Source organism: Paroedura picta, chromosome 6 (genome assembly GCF_049243985.1).
Source record: "Paroedura picta isolate Pp20150507F chromosome 6, Ppicta_v3.0, whole genome shotgun sequence".
Lineage (NCBI taxonomy): Eukaryota > Metazoa > Chordata > Lepidosauria > Squamata > Gekkonidae > Paroedura > Paroedura picta.
In genome coordinates, this window is record NC_135374.1 from 6,601,679 (window position 1) to 6,618,246 (window position 16,568).

The 16,568-nt window shown below is 47.5% G+C and overlaps 1 protein-coding gene across 14 annotated transcripts in view; it reads right to left on the reverse strand.

The window, feature by feature from the left end:
• Positions 1–16,568, reverse strand: part of TENM4 (teneurin transmembrane protein 4) — a 1,513,397-nt gene that overhangs the window by 434,311 nt on the left and 1,062,518 nt on the right. The window contains exon 1 of one of the 14 annotated variants that reach the window (XM_077341306.1): positions 9,613–9,774. The exons of the other annotated variants lie outside the window; for them this stretch is intronic. The gene's annotated coding sequence lies outside the window, so the exon portion shown is untranslated. Of the gene's footprint in view, positions 1–9,612; positions 9,775–16,568 lie in introns of those variants that run through there. 14 annotated transcript variants of the gene reach the window in all.

Sequence of the window (16,568 nt, forward strand, 5' to 3'; positions counted from 1 at the left end):
AAGAGGGTTTTCATGTCCCCTCTCAACCTCCTTTTCTCCAGGCTGAACATTCCCAAGTCCCTCAACCTATCTTCATAGGGCTTGGTCCCTTGGCCCCAGATCATCCTCGTCGCTCTCCTCTGTACCCTTTCAATTTTATCTACGTCCTCCTTGAAGTGAGGCCTCCAGAACTGCACACAGGACTCCAGGTGTGGTCTGACCAGTGCCGTATACAATGATACTGAACACTCTTTAAGAAAGAAGTTATTCTTGGGATTAACAGACCATGCTCACATATCACACTCACACTTTGGGAAGGGAAAATGGGAATCTCAAAGTGTCAAATCAAACGTTCCCACAGATACCCAAAGTTTTTGGTTCCCCTACTCTAACCACCTAAATATTTTTAAAGCATTTCTTGATCTCCTCTGTGCCTGCAGAGATCGACTATTTCGTGGCAAACTGATGTGAATGTCTTTCCTTCAAAATGTCCCGAAGGACTCAAGAAAGCCCTGAGACACAGGAGAGGAGAGGAGAAGAAGCAGGAAATTGTTTTCAGGAAAACAGAAAGTCGCAAAACTGGATGGTAATCACAAACAATCCTCTTTAATGTTCCTGCCACAAATTTTCTACTTCCAGTCCTTGTCAGGAGATCCCTTGTCAGAATTTCACACTCTGAAGAGGGAACTTAGCCAAGATGCTCAGGCCAAAGTGCATGCAATTTTTTTTTACGCTTGTAAGAATTTCTCGAAACAAGTTTAGCCAACAGCTCTGTCAAAACAAAGAACAAAATGGGATTTATACCTGTCGACATTTCACTTGGGAAACTAATCAGACTCACACAGATCTGGAAGAGACCACAAAAGGACATCCAGTTTTGCCCCACACCTTCTCAGGGACTTAAAAATTATACACTCCTGACAGGTACTTATGTAATCGCCTCCTAAAAACTTTAATTGATGGAGACTCCACCACCCTCGGAGGCAGCCTATTCCATCTACAAAGAGCCCTCACTGTCAGAAATGCTTTCTAATATTGAAGTCATAGTATCATAGAATCATAGAGTTGGAAGGGATCTCCTGGGTCATCTAGTCCAACCCCCTGCACCATGCAGGACACTCACAACCCTCAAGCTCATCCACTGTCACCTGCCAACCCCTTGAGCCTTCACAGAATCAGCCTCTCCATCAGATGGCTACCCAGCCTCTGCTTAAAAATTTCCAAAGATCGAGAACCCACCACCTCCCGAGGAAGTCTGTGCCACTGAGGAACCGCTCTAACAGTGAGGAACTTCTTCCGGATGTTTAGACGGAATTTCTTTTGCATTACTTTCATCCCATTGGTTCTGGTCATTCAACAACCTGGTAGTCCCTGGCCCCAAAGAAATCTGTCTGGCCTAAACTAGAGCCAGAGCCTTCTCCTCCGCAGTCCCAACCTGGTGGAATGAGCTCACCTAAGAGATCAAGGCAAAACAGAGCTCTTCCGCCAGGCTTTTGGATAAGACCAATGACAAACACCCAGACCTGACCCAACCACCAAGAACTGCAAAACCAACGACTAAACCTCCCCATCTGTTGGTCCGTTCTCTGTATGGTCGTTGGTGTGAACCAGTTATACATCCTCTTGCAATTATTTACGAATGTTATAAATGTTAAAGAGCATTTCTCAAACAAAGAGGCTACAAAACAAACAAATAAAATACTGTGTTTAAAAAGTTAACCCAGTTCGATCCCATTTTCAAGGGACGGATCGATGTAAGAAGCAAACAGCAATGTGAAATCTCTTCTGATGGCAGAGTTATAGCAGACCATGTGGTGTGCAGGACAATATTCCAAGCTCTAAGTGGAACACATCCACCCTGCTTAGGGTTGCCAACCTCCAGGTTAGGCCTGGGTATCTACTGGAATTAAAACCAATCTCTAGACAACAGAGAGCAGATCTCTGGAGAATATGGCTGCCTTGGACAGTTGACTTTATGGCATTTGGCTGCAGAGGAAAGGACACACAGTAATGGGTTTAAACTACAAAGCTAGATATCAGGAAAAAAAATTCACAGTCAGAGTAGTTCAGCAGTGGAATAGGCTGCCTAAGGAGGTGGTGAGCTCCCCCTCACTGGCAGTCTTCAAGCAAAGGTTGGATACACACTTTTCTTGGATGCTTTAGGATGCTTAGGGCTGATCCTGCATTGAGCAGGGGGTTGGACTAGATGCCTTTATGACCCCTTCCAACTCTATGACTCTGTGATTCTATGATTTATACACTAAATGAAGTCTCTTCCCAAGCCCCACCCCTTCCAGACTCCATCCCCAAAATCTCTAGGCATGTCCCAGTCGGGTGTGGCTAACCCTGACCCTGGTCCATTTTTGAGCAAGATCTGAAGCATAGTGAGACTACAAATTAGTGGCTACTTGGCAGTAAGCACAGTTTAACTCAGAGGGGCCTTTACTTTTGAATTACACTGGACAGTGCTGTTCTCTTAGAATTACAGCTCAGATATGTTTTTGTGTATGTGTGTACGTTAAATACTTATTTCTCGGGATGATTGAAACCTTTCCCTCCATCTTTTAAAAAAGTCTCTATGTGTATCATTTCCAGAATGAACATCGGACATCCCCGTCATCCGTTTGTGCTGGATACCGGTACCGTTCTCATCTTCTCCGTGGTTGCAAGTATCGCAAAGTCCCTCAATGTTTTCGCAGTGATTATTCTGTCTCGAGTTTTCCCCCAACGCATTCCTCCTTTCCGCCTTCGCAAAAACACCTCAAAAGACTGGACCGGGTAGCGTGGAGGATCCAACCCTCCTGTGGTTTTTAGCAATTATGCTCTTCCTCTGAGCGATGTCAACGCCACGCATTTAATACACTGTTATCTCCCATTCTGTTTACACTAATTCTCATTTATTCAAAACATCTAGTATAACAGAGACTGAACTGATTTCTTTTTCTTCCCTTTTTTTTTTTTTTTTTGCTTCTGGGGATTTTTTTTTGGGGGGTGAGTGTGTGCGCGTGGATGTGCGCGCACGCACCTATGAACACCTTTGGGAGAACTCATTCCTTTTGATCGCTCTCGGCTTTGATGTAAGCAAATGTTTTAAGTTCTGCTCCAGTGGCATCTCTCGAATTCATTAATGATGCAGACTCGTCCCTCTTTCTCGGGATATTCTATTTATACCGGATTCGTCTGTCTTTCTAAGCCTACGTAGTCAGGAGGGCAGGAGGGAAAAAGGAGAAGGAGACAAGCGAACCACATTCCCTTCGTTGGCTCATCGAATCCAATCGTTTTCTGAATTTTATTTTATTTATCTATTAGATTTTTTATACCACCCGCCCATACGGCTTTTGACTAGCAGCTAAGATCAAACCACCTTGGCCTGGGTAGTCCCATCAGGTCTCAGAAGCTATGCAGAGTCTGCCCTGGTTAGAACCTGGATGGGTGGCCACCTAAGGAGTCCATGAGAGCTATAGGTCATGGTGGGTAGCCATATTGGGGTGTCTGCAGCAGCAGCAGAAAAAGAGAATGAGTCCAGGAGGGCCTTAAAGACTATTAAGGGTTAGTTGTTAGCATTTATTAACCAGGCATATGGTTGAGGCCAGAGCGGTTCCCAACATGGTCTGCTGTGGATCTGTAGCTGAAGCCAGTTGAGTTTCTTGCTCCCAGATAGAGTGATAGGCCCATGCTGAATGGAGGGGGAGGGGAGTGGGTTATATATTTATGATCGGCCATCTAGTGCAGGGGGTTGGACTAGATGACCCAGGAAGTCCCTTCCAACTCTATTATTCTATGACTCTATGATATTGTATATTGCTTTTTAATGATGTTTTAATGGGTTTTTATGGGATTTATTGTTCTTATGGATTGTGTAAACCGCTGAGAGACATTTGAGAGCGGTAGTATATAGATATAAATAAATTGATGATGATGATGATGATGATACTTAGATTTATAGCCTGCCATTCCCAGTGGCTCATGGCGGGTTACATTAGTCTGAATAAAACCCCATTAAAAACCCCATTAACACCCCAGACGTAAAAACATCACAATCCAAATGAATAATGTAAAAGAGAAGAACGGGAGAAAAATATATATTAAAAAACCTATCCTTTCTCCCAGTAACTCAAATGGGAGGTGGGAAGAGGGGGCAGATGAAACCAAGCCGCCAGACACGCACTATCCTGGAAGGGGGCTGATGGATCTTTCTCATTGCGCCAGCCTCAACCAAGGTGGCAATGGAATCTTGATCTTTTCAGAGTTGCTATGTAGAGGCAGGTATTCACAAACCACCGCTGGACATCTGTTGTGCGGACTGGGATGGTCCAGCTTAGTCCGAACTTGGAAGTTAGGAAGAATCGGCACTGGTTACCCTTGGATGGGAAACCATCAAGGGAGTCCTGAACAGGATGGCTCAAACCATCTTGTTGGATCTCAACAACTCAACAGGGTTGGCCCTGTTCAGGACTTGGGATGGGAGACCACCAAGGAAGTCCAGGGTTGCTACGTGAACCGGGATGGTTCCAACCATCTCATTGGATCTCCAACCTGGGTGGTGACTGCACAGAGATTGTATTCCAATCCCAGGTCAGTTCAGTCCCTGCCATCTCCACTGAATGTGATTTCTACTTTGATTTTGTCCGATTTAAATTTTCCCTCTGCAACAAGCATGATTGATCTGGAGTGACCCTACTTTATCCTGCAATATCCTGGAGTGGTTTTAACCCTCAATATTTGAGAAATCATGAGAAAGTATGCGGAGCTCCTGCTGCTTCGAATTTGTTCCTAAACTCCGTGGTGGAGAAACCCTGATTGGCCAAGGCTGCCCAGGTGACAAAGCTTGCCTAAAAGGGGAAGCCCCTAATTTCTCTCAGCAGAAGCTCCCAGAAGTCCTAACTTCTGTTGGTAGAGATTTGCCTCCTGTTTTTTTTCTCCCTCCTCTGCTGTCTCCAATCCTCTCCTTACCCCCCCTTCAAGAAAACAAAGAAAGAGACTCCTGCTGCATTTGGCCCCCCCCTCTGAGCTTCCCTAATCACATGCAGAGCACTTTTCTGTGTCAATGGGGGGGGGGAGAGGAAGACCGGACTCAAATCAATCTTGAATTAGCAGGATCCACAACGTAATAAACAAAGTAAGTGCAGATTCAGCCCTGGTTAGAATTTGGATGGGCATCCACCACCAAGAAAGCCCAGGGTCACTATGCAGGGGCTGACAACAGCAGACCACCTCTGTCTGTGCTTTGTTCTGAGCTGGATGGACTCCTTAGGTGGCCACCCATCCAGGTTCTAACCAGGGCAGACTCTGCATAGCTTCTGAGGCCTGACAGCTAGTCCGATCCTGGAAGCTAAGAAGGGTCAGCCCTGGTTAGTGCTTGGATGGAAGACCAACAAGGAATTCCAGGGGGCTACAAAGAGGCAGGAGATGGCAAAACAACTCTGAAATATCTCTAACCTTGAAGCTACTACAGGGTCACTCTAAATGGGCTAAGACCTGATGGCCGCGGATGTCCACACACACACTCACACACACACACACACACACACACAGGATCATACCGGAATTGCTGGAAAGAAGGCCAATCAGCAGAACCAAAGGGGCCACAAACTATGAACACGGAACAGGGGCTGCTTCCTTAAACCAAAACGAACCTTAAGATGTTCCGTACGGTTTGCAAGACAGAGCTGTTGCACCAGGCCTATAGCAGAGGCCCGATGACTATTGTTGGCCTGCCTGTCTGAGCCCACCCCTTTTACCTTTATATTTTTAATAATTTAAAGCTTAAAATTTTAGTGCTAAATTAATCTAGATCTATCAATATAGATCTATTTCTAGAATGACCTCTCTCCCAAAATGGGCTTAAGGCTGCTTACGGATGTGATGCAAAAATACCTCTTAGTCTTCAGACCAGTACGGGAGACCTTAGAAGAAGAAGAAGAAGAAGAAGAAGAAGAAGAGTTGGTTCCTTTACGCCACTTTTCTCTATCCGAAGGAGTCTCAAAGCAGCTTACAATCACCTTCCCTTCCTCTCCCCACGACAGACACCCTGTGAGGTGGGTGAGGCGGAGAGAGCCCTGAGATTACTGAGGAAGAAGAAATTTAAAAGTAAAACTGAACTCAAATCTGATCCGGTGGCAACTTAAAAGAATTAAAAAGATGCCCAAGGAATCTCCATCAAACTTTACAGAGATGAAATGCCCGGGAAGCAACTGGGAAGATGGAACGCCGACAGATGACAAAATAGTAAGAGAGTCTGTTGTACTCAGAGGCTAAAACAAACAGGACCTCTGATCAGTGGAGAAGCCAATAAGGCTGGGGAACAATGGAGACCCCCTCCAAGTCAAACACACGCAGTCTTGGGAATAGATTTTTGCCTTGACACACAAGGGTGGGGCTTAACCCCTCCGGGTCAACAGGGCCTGTATTCCCATCGGCTGAGGCCTTGTTGAGTCCTTTGCTCACCCCTTGTACAACTTGTCTACGATCGCCTTGCTGGGAGATGAGGGCGGCAATGTAGATTTAGGGACACTCCAAAACAAAGCCATCCCATTCCCAGAATGGCCCTGGCCATAACAGACGGACACTCTTGGTACAATAGCCTGGAGGTCAAAGAACAAGGGAGATATCTAAGGCACCCTGCAGTACTTTCTGATGCCCCGTCTCTAAGAGGTCAGATCATATGACTTTCTAGAGGCATATACTACAGGATTGTGTAGTGGAACCAAGAGAACCTAGGATTTCTGAAAGCCAGGCAAAAGATATTCGGACGTGGTTGTTGTTGTTGCTAGTTGCGAAGTCGTGTTGGACCCATCGCGACCCCATGGACAATGATCCTCCAGGCCTTCCTGTCCTCTACCATTCCCCGGAGTCCATTTAAGTTTGCACCTACTGCTTCAGTGACTCCATCCAGCCGCCTCATTCTCTGTCGTCCCCTTCTTCTTTTGCCCTCGATCACTCCCAGCATTAGGCTCTTCTCCAGGGAGTCCTTCCTTCTCATGAGGTGGCCAAAGTATTTGAGTTTCATCTTCAGGATCTGGCCTTCTAAAGAGCAGTCAGGGCTGATCTCCTCTAGGACTGACCGGTTTGTTCGCCTCGGACGTGGTATGCCACTGTAAACCATGTCCTGACCCTAGTGTCCCTTGCGGGTCTCCCATCCAAGGTCCACCCTGCTTAGCTGATGAGATCAAGCATGCCTGGGCTATCTGATGAGGTATGCATACACACAAAAGCTTACACCCCCCACCCACAAAAAAAAGAAAAAAGATGACGTGCTACTGGGAAACAAAGATTCACTGGGATGTATTTATGAGAAATTCAAAGGCAATGAAAAAGAATCCTGGAGAGATTTGCGGTGTTAACAATGTGATTAGTTAAAAGTGCTACGAGACTCCAGTCTGATAAATGAATGAATCGCAAAGAGCCATCTGGATGACCTTGGGCTACTACTAGTAGTACTACTACTACCACTACTACTAGTAGTAGTACTATTACTACTACTATTATTATTATTATTCCTTGCCACTCCCTGACCGGCTCGTGACGGGTTACAGCGTCTTATAAAATCCCCATTAAAACACCCATTAAAAGACTTTAAAAAACCCCAACATAGCATGCAAACCTACTCTACTATGCTCTACTAGAGGGATGGAGAAGGGGGTCTAACGATGTACTACTCAAACCCCGGGGGGGGGGAGGGTGTTGATCTACCTCGCTGACCCCAGCCTCAACCATAGACCTGGTGGAAGAGCTTCGTTTTACAGGCCCCGTAGCTCACCTGGGAGCTCATTCCACCAGGTAGGGGCCAGGACTGAAAAGGCCCTGGCCCTGGTTGAGGCTAGGCGCGCTTCCCTGGGGCGAGGCACATATGAGGCTTGCTGGGTGACCTTGGGCCCATCCCAGTTCTCTCAGGACTCTCTCAGACTCACCTGCCTCACAAGGTACCGGTTGTGGAGAGAGGAAGGGAAGGCGATCATCAGCCGCTTTGAGATATCTTTAGGTAAAGTGTGGTATAAAAACCAGCCCTTCTTTTCTTACATTACAGATAAGTGCATTTCAGATGGTTGGCGAAGAAAGCGTCTAATTCAGCTGCAACCTTGTGGTCTTGGTTTCAGCTTTCAGCTCATCCATTTTGTATTTACTGATGGTATCTTTTCTCCCAGGGGAATAAAAGTCCAAAGGCCTTGACACATTGGTCAGAATCAAGTGAATTATTTCCCTTTGACGGTCTGCCCCTGAGGCAGGGAGAAAAGATGTGGCAAGTTACAATTTTCCCTTATGAAAAGTAATTAAAAAAAACCAAAAAACCTCCCTGCTTATAGAAACTTAACTTTTGTCAGGCCAAACAGTTCCCTTAATGTGCTAAGTTTCTATATGCATGGATTATCTCCCCCCCCCCCCCCGGAAGGTAAAATAAATCCACACAGCCCTCTCCTTTGACACTGGATTTTGATAAGGTTTAGCTGGAGCTGAGAAGCTAGAATTTTCACCTGGGCTGATTATTTTGCCAGGTTCTTTTAACTTTATTATTTTTTTAATCAAAATGTTGCACGTTATAATAGGGAAAATGTGTCACCGGAGTAGCAATCATGCTTTGGCATTTAATATTTCTGCCTAGGATGGTGTCCGCGACACGAGTTCCAAATCTTCCCAGCGATGAAATGTCGATCCTATTAACACCCCAAATGCGGCTCCCTCCACCACCAACAGGGAAATGTGGGTTTTCCCTCCCTTCCTTGATAATTTTTTTTTCTCACAAAAGGAAGGTCGTAGAAGCACAGTGCCGGAAGGTACACCAAGGGTCATCTAGTCCAACCCCCCGCACCATGCAGGCCTGTACCACCGGAACTTACATCCTGCAGATGAAAGAATTCACATTACAGTGCAGCAAACAAGGTGTGATTGCTGTGATAAAAGTTTTTACAATGTAATGTTAAATGTTAAATATTCCATTGAAACAAATTCTATCGTTTGAAATATTATAAGTTCTCAATGATGACGTTCCTTGTACTATACCATGAAAAATTTTCACTGTAAACCACCCTGAGCTGCAAGGGAGGGAGGTATATATCAATCAATCAATCAATCAATCAATCAATCAATCAATCAATCAATCAATCAATCAAAAGACAGAAAAACAAACACAGTGGCTTACAAATACTTTCCCCTTCCTCTCCCCACAACATACACCCTGTGAAGTCAGTGAGGCTGAGAGAGCTCTAAGAGAACTGACTAACCCATGGTCACCCAGCAGGCTGCCCATGGAGGAGTGGGGGAAAAGAAACCCAGTTCTCCAGATCAGAGGCCACCGCTTTTAACCACTCCACCCCGCTAGCTGTCATGCGTACTTCTCTGAATGCACATGGAAACGTATAACTTGAATAAAGCTTTGTGGGTCTTGAACAAAAGTGCAGGGGGTTGGACTAGATGACCCAGGAGGTCCCTTGCAACGCTATGAGTCTATGATTCTAAAGGTGTCACCGGACTCAAAACTCACGGGGGCATATCCCCATTGGTAGCTCAATACAGCACACAGGGAAGGAGATGTGGTCTCCAGCAATCGAGGCACAGTCGGAACGAACAGGCCCAAAGAAATAAATATAAATTGTTGGGTACTTAAAAATAATATTATTCCACGCACAGCAGGCTTACCCTTTTTGGATGCTTCCCAAGGTCTCCGGCTTCAATCCTCCCTGCCTTCCAAGTGGCGAGCATCTCAGGTGGCTTCCCGGCGGCCAGGGAGAAAAATGGGGCGGACTCTTGCACATTGCTGAGTGCTTAATCAGCCATGGGTTGGCTTCCGCAGATCAGTTGGATAAGGCCAGGGAGATTGGTGGCTACTCAGTGTTGCAAACACAACTCTTTTTTTTTTTTTTAAAGAACTATGCAGAGAAATCAAGGCTGCTGGGATCTCTTCTTTTCTTTCCAAGAGGCAGAGAGAGGGAGGAAGGGGGGAGTAGGAGGAGGAGGAGGAGGGAGGGTGAGAGTCTGGCCCTCCAGACCCCTGCAAGTAACCTCTGGCTCATGGCTGGAATGGAATGCAAAGGCAGGGCTCCCCAGGGGTGTCCTTTGGCTTGCAGGCTTCCATTATTTACACTTCTCCCCTCTCTCGCCGAATGCTTTAGGAAGAAAAAATAAAATAAAAGGGCTTCTTTGTGAGCGCCCCCCAATCTCTTCGCCCTCCGCCCCCTTTCCTTCCCCAGCAGCCCGCTGAGTTATAATGCCTCTCTAATTTAAGGGAGGAGGGAAGCCATCCTCTGCCACGGCTGGGCCAGGTGCTGGCTGGGAGGGAGGTCTCCGGAGGCCTTGTTGAGCGTCCCCCCCCTTTCCCCGCTTTTGTTCGACCCCCCCCCACCTTTTCAAGAAGGTGCCTCATTAATTGCTGTTTCGTTTTGGCTGCAGGGTCGGGGCAGGGTGGGGTGAATTAGAAAAGGGGATTGTAGTGGAGGAACGGACAGCGAGGCCGGCTTAAGTTGATTCCGACAGAAGGAAATTTCGGGAATCGGAGCTCGTTTTGGGTTGACAAATCCGTCCCTGGGGGGCGATCCAAAGATACCGTGTTTTGTTTTCGCCTCTAGCAGGCTGCCCCCCATTTCAGGTAGGAAGGCTGTCAAATCAGAATGCACTCAGTGAGATGCTGGCTTATCCCCCCCACCCACGCCAGGTACACCTTCCCTAAGGTGGTCGACCTCCAGGTGGAACCTGGAGAGCTTGGTGTAGTAGTTAAGTAGTTAAGTGGTGGCTTCTAATCTGTCCAGCTGGGTTTGATTCCCTGCTCCTCCACATGGAGCCAGCTGGGTGACCTTGGGCCAGCTGCAGTCCTGATAGTGCTGTTCTGACCAAGCAGTCCGGTCAGAAGCTCTCTCAGCCCCGTTACTTTAATGTTTCGTGCTATTCATGATTGTATCTTATCGACTGACCCGCCTTGAGCCCAGCAAGAGGGGCAGGCTACAAGAATGAAGATTTATTAATTTATTTTACCTCTAAGCCCCACTGGAAGGTTGGAAATGCTAGCTCGTGAGCTTGTTTTTCTTCCATTTTTTCCTCATAATAATATAATATGTTCCATATCGCTGATACTGCACTTTATTTATATAGCCAACTTGTGGAACAGTCTGAGGAAATGTGTTTTCCCTAATTTTCCCAAAAGGGAATAAAGAGCCTTTTTTTTTTGTCTCCTGTGCCCAAAGGAGTCTCAAAGTAGTTCAAAGTTGCCTTCCCTTCCTCTCCCCAAAATGGACAAACTGTGAGGGAGGTAATGCTGAGAGAGCTCTGAGAGAACTGAGACAGGCCCAAGGTCACCCAGCAGAACTCATGTGTCTCAAAGTGCCTGAAGATCGCCTTCCCTACCTCTCCTCACAAAACACACCCTGTGAGTTAGGTGAGGATAAGGAGGCTCTGAGAGAACTGGGACTGTCCCAAGGCCGCCCATCTGGCTGCACGTGGAAGAGTTGGGAATCAAACCCAACCTCCAGAGGCTGCCCCCTTAACCCCCCCACCAAGCAGGCACCAGGCACTGTCCTGGAGGGCCTTGTGGTACTCCGCCTTGCAAAATTCCTGGAAATCTTTGGGCAGAGACTGGAGAAGGATTTTAGGGAGGGAAGGGAATTAGACAGGGTATAATGGCAGAGAGCCCACTCTCCAAAGCCCCCTCCCCCCCGGGTTTGGAGCTCAGGTGTAATTCCGAGACCTCTCCAGGCCCCACCTGGAGGTTGGCACCCCACCGCCAGGCCTGCGCTTTAGGAGATCCCTCCCAGTGCCGAGAAGGGGGCATTCCAAGGACCGCAACCTTCCCACCAGCCGGAGTCCTCCGCCAGCCAGCCGGAGGTCGGAAGCGCATGTGGCGCAAGCCAGCCCGTGGACCCTCGCGCAACCCTCTTCGACGGCACTCCTCTCGTGCGCATAATTAGGTTTGGTTCAGTAATGTCCCTAATTAGCGTGTCTGCCAAGGCGATTACGCTGTTTGTACACACACCCAGCCCGTGTAATTATTCCGGTTTATAGCCACCCTTGTGTGCCATTCTCCTTGGAACGTCAGGATCGCCTGCTTGCTCATTGTTCTTGCAGAAAGGATGCGGGGAAGGGTTCGGGGTAGGGACCCACCTCCACCCACCCACCCACCCACCCTACTCACAGGCCTTTGGGTGGCTGTCCTTGGGCCACAGGAAAGGTCAACGTGTGGGAAGGGAGAGAACTATCTGGACAAGTTGCACTGAAGCTCTTCTCCCAATAGTTCTTTCACTGGTGAAGGGGGCTTGGACCTCGGATGGACAATTCCAGATCGGGAAACTCCTAGAGATTTGGGGAGGGTGTGGACCCTGCGGAGGGTGTGGGGAAGGGAAGGGACTTGGCAGGGAATGATACCATGAAGCAGCCTTTCTCAGCTTTTGTTTTACCGTTGAGAACCCCCTGAAACATTCTTCAGGCTTCAAGAAACCCTAGAAGTGGTGCGATCCTGCAGAATATGATTGGGAGGCATAGCCCACCCAGGACCCCACCCTTCCCACTCCCTACAGGCCCATAATCTGTCATTTTTGGGAGGGGGAGAGGGGGCAGGTCGACATGACCATATGTGGTCATATCACCAGTAAATGTTTAACAAATTTTAGAAATATTTTTAAAATTAAGTAACTACCATCAACTCAGGAAACCCTTCCAGGGCTGTCAAAAAAACCCCCCAGAGTTTCACAAAACCCTGGTTGAGAAAGCCTGACGTAAAGTCTGCCTTCCAAAGCAGCCGACTTCTCCAGGCACATGGAGATGGAGATTGCCCAATCCCTTTCAACTGGAGACACTGGGGATTGAACCTGGGACCTTCTGCATGCCAACCAGAGGTTCCACCACTGAGCTGTGGACCCTCCCCATGGGTCGCCAAGGTCCCAGGCAGAGACCTTTCACATCGCCTACTTCCTGATCTTTTAAACTTACGAACCCCTTCTTCTCCTCACCACAGACACCCTGTTTGGCAGGTGGGGCCGAGAGAGCTCTGAGAGAACTGCTCTAAGAACAGTTCTAAAAGAACAGTGGCTGACCCAAGGTCGCTCAGTTGGCTGCATGTGGAGGAGGAGTAGGGAATCAAATACTCTCTCTTCACCACTGCACCAGGCTGGCACTGCTAGATAAAGAGGAGGGGGACTTCTACAGGTATGAGCAGTTAGCGATAATTGATGCTCCCATGACCGTTCCTTCACAAATAGGTTTTCCAATCACGGACTGCTTAACAAGGAACCTGCCCTTTAACTTGAAATGATTTCCCATCCTGTTAACCCCAAGGTTGCATGTTGTTAAACATCAATTACTATTTGACCATTTTAAGTACCACTAACTATTGGAATACTAGAAAATGATCACTTGGAGGAGGGCAGGATGCTGTTCCCGTTGGCTGCAGAGGAGAGGACATGCAGTAATGGGTTTAAACTACAAGTACCATGATATAGGCTAGATATCAGGAAAAAATTTTCACAGTCAGAGTAGTTCAGCAGTGGAATAGGCTGCCTAAGGAGGTGGTGAGCTCCCCCTCACTGGCAGTCTTCAAGCAAAGGTTGGATACACACTTTTCTTGGATGCTTTAGGATGCTCTGGGCTGATCCTGCGTTGAGCAGGGGGTTGGACTAGACGGCCTGTATGGCCCCTTCCAACTCTATGATTCTGTGATCAAGTTTGTGCGGTGGGGAGGGGAATCTAGGATGCCAACATGGGTTCAGACGTAACCCCGGCCCAGGAGAACTTTTCGCCTGTCCGTTCTGAAGTTTCAGAGTCCCACGTGTAAAATGCTCTCAACTTGCAAAAAATTGATGTCGGCTCTGCAGGGTTTTCAAGGCAATCAGGGCATTTCCGCACATCGGTAAAAATATTGTTATGCCAGCTGAATGGTGTAGCGCTAAACATTATTGCGCCCCTGGCCACTCGCTCTTGTCTGCTGCCTTTTCGTGCTTCTCCCCCTCCACAACTGCTGCTGGAAATGGCGGAAGAGAACAAGGTGCTTTACACGCCACTCTTCCGCCTGTCAATCAAGCCAGGCCACCAATCCCCTTTCTCCATGTTTTAAAGGTCCTGCAATGGCCACTATATTTTTTTAATTCATACTTCTCCGTTGAAATCCGGAAATCCCCTCAGAGGCGGTTTGGCATTGCCTGCCTCTGCAGAACGACCCTGGACTTCCTTGGTGGTCTCCCATCCAAGCATTCACCTGAACTGACTCTGCTTAGCTTCTGAGATCTGAAGAGATCAAGCTAGCCGGGGCCATCCAGGGCTGGGCCAAAGACATACATGGATGTTTTGTTATTGCCTGCCTCAGTGGAACAACCTTGGATTTCCTGAACAAGTACAGCAGTGGTTCTCAACATGGGGGTCGGGACCCCTTTGGGGGGTCAAACAACTTTCACAGGTGTCGCAGCAGGGCAAGCAGCTTGGCTGGGGGGTGCGGCATCCACACAACAGCCTTGCGGGGTAGATCAAGATAGAGTATTTGTCTGTCTGGAGCAGCGGAAAAGAGCGAGATCGGCAGGGTGGGACAAGAGGCAGAACTGAACTGGGAAACCCCGGAAGAAAACCCAGTATGTACAATCATGAACAATGGACCTTCACGCCATTGGGCAGTTCCGGTTTAATTTCTGTGCAAGAACGTTTGCATCATTTTATGGTTGGGGGTCACCACGACATGAGGAACTGGATTAAAGGGTCGCGGCATTAGGAAGGTGGAGAACCACTGGTGTACAGCAATGAAGAACTTCTGAATGCAACATTTTCAGGTGTTGCAGTCAGAGACAGCTCCCTTTGGGCTAAAAATGCCGCAAGCAGAAGAAGCAGAAATAGGCTTTCTCGGCTGCTGCATTGGGGAGATTCAAAGCGATGACTCCCCAGAGGCTGAGTCGGAGGGCTGAACTGCCCTTGTTGTCAAAGCCCAGAAGATCGTAGCAGCGCCGTATTTGGAAGTCACGCTGCTTCTTATCTAACATTCCAGGTTTTGCAAGGATTACGGCGGAACAAGGGAGATCTTGCAGAGAAACTCTTGCTTTCTTTCCAGAGAGGAAAGGGAAGGCGACTGTAAGCTGCTTTGAGCCTCCTTCGGGTAGGGAAAAGCGGCATATAAGAACCAACTCTTCTTCTTCTTCTTCTTCTTCTTCTTCTTCTTCTTCTTCTTCTTCTTCTTCTTCCTCTTCCTCTTTCTTCTTCTTCTTCTTCTTCTTCTTCTTCTTCTTCTTCTTCTTCTTCTTCTTCTTCTTCTTCTTCTTCTGTGTGCTCAGGCTCGGGAGCTGCAGGAGCAGAAACATGGGAAGGGAGAGATCGACGTGTGCCAAAGGACAGGACGGACCGATGGGTATCACCCCCACCCTCCATCAGCTGAATAGGGCCACCAGATCCTCATCTTGCTGCAGATGCTCATTTCCAGCCCCTAACCTTTTACCCTCTGCTCAAATCAAGCTGATTTCAACATGTGTGGTTGTCTCTTAGAGGAGGGCAGAGAAAGGTTCCTGTTGGTAACAGAGGATAGAAGAAGAAAAAGAAGAGTTGGTTCTTAGATGCCGCTTTTCTCTACCTGAAGGAGTCTCAAAGTGGCTTCCAGTCGCCTTCCCTTTCCTCTCCCCACAACAGACACCCTGTGAGGGAGGGGAGGCTGAGAGAGCCCTAATATTCCTGCTGGGTCAGAGCAGTTTTATCAGTGCCATGGCAAGCCCCAAGGCTATATATAGCGCCCAGAGTCATAGGGAAAGGCGGTTTATAAAGATCCAAATAAATAAATAAATAAATAAATAAATAAATAAATAAATAAATACATACATACATACATACATACATGTAGAACGGTATCGGCTAGATATCAGGAATAAATTTTTCACAATCAGAGTGGTTTGGCAGTGATCAGCTCCCCCTAGTATTTTGAGTTTTTTAAAAAATGTACATGCATATGTGCATACTATATAATCATGAAATGTCAAAAGGTTATACCCTGAAATTTTTGTTGCTCTCTAAGGTTTTATTGGACTTACATCCAGCTGTCTGACTACAGGCGAACAAAGGTACCCGCTGAAACAATCGGTTATGACTGTGGTGAATATGAAGAAGAGAATCATAGACTCAGAGCTGGAAGGGTCATCTAGTCCAACCCCCTGCACAATGCAGGCCACTCACAACTTCCTGCCCACCCACAGTGACCCCAATTTCAAGAAGTAGAGTTCATTTTTATACCCTGCTTTTCACTACCTGAAGAAGGTTCAAAACAGCTTACAATCCCCACAACAGACATCCTACGATGTCTCTCCCCACAACAGACATCCTACGAGCTAGGTGGGGCGGAGAGAGCTCTGAGAGAACTGCTCTAACAAGACTGTGACTCTTATGTTTTGTCCAGGGCAGAGATGCTGTTTTCTTGGTGCTTGGGGGGCAATAGTGATAGGGCTTCTGGAGTTCTGGCCCAACTGGTGGACCTCCTGAAGGCCCCTGGGCTTTGGCCACTGTGTGACATAAGAGTGTTGGACTGGATGGGCCATTGGCCTGATCCAACATGGCTTCTCTTATGTCCTTCTGCTGTGTTGTGAGGATGTCTTTTTGATAATGTCAATAGCGCCAGCAAATCTCAAGCGAACCATTTGGGGAGTCAGGAAGTA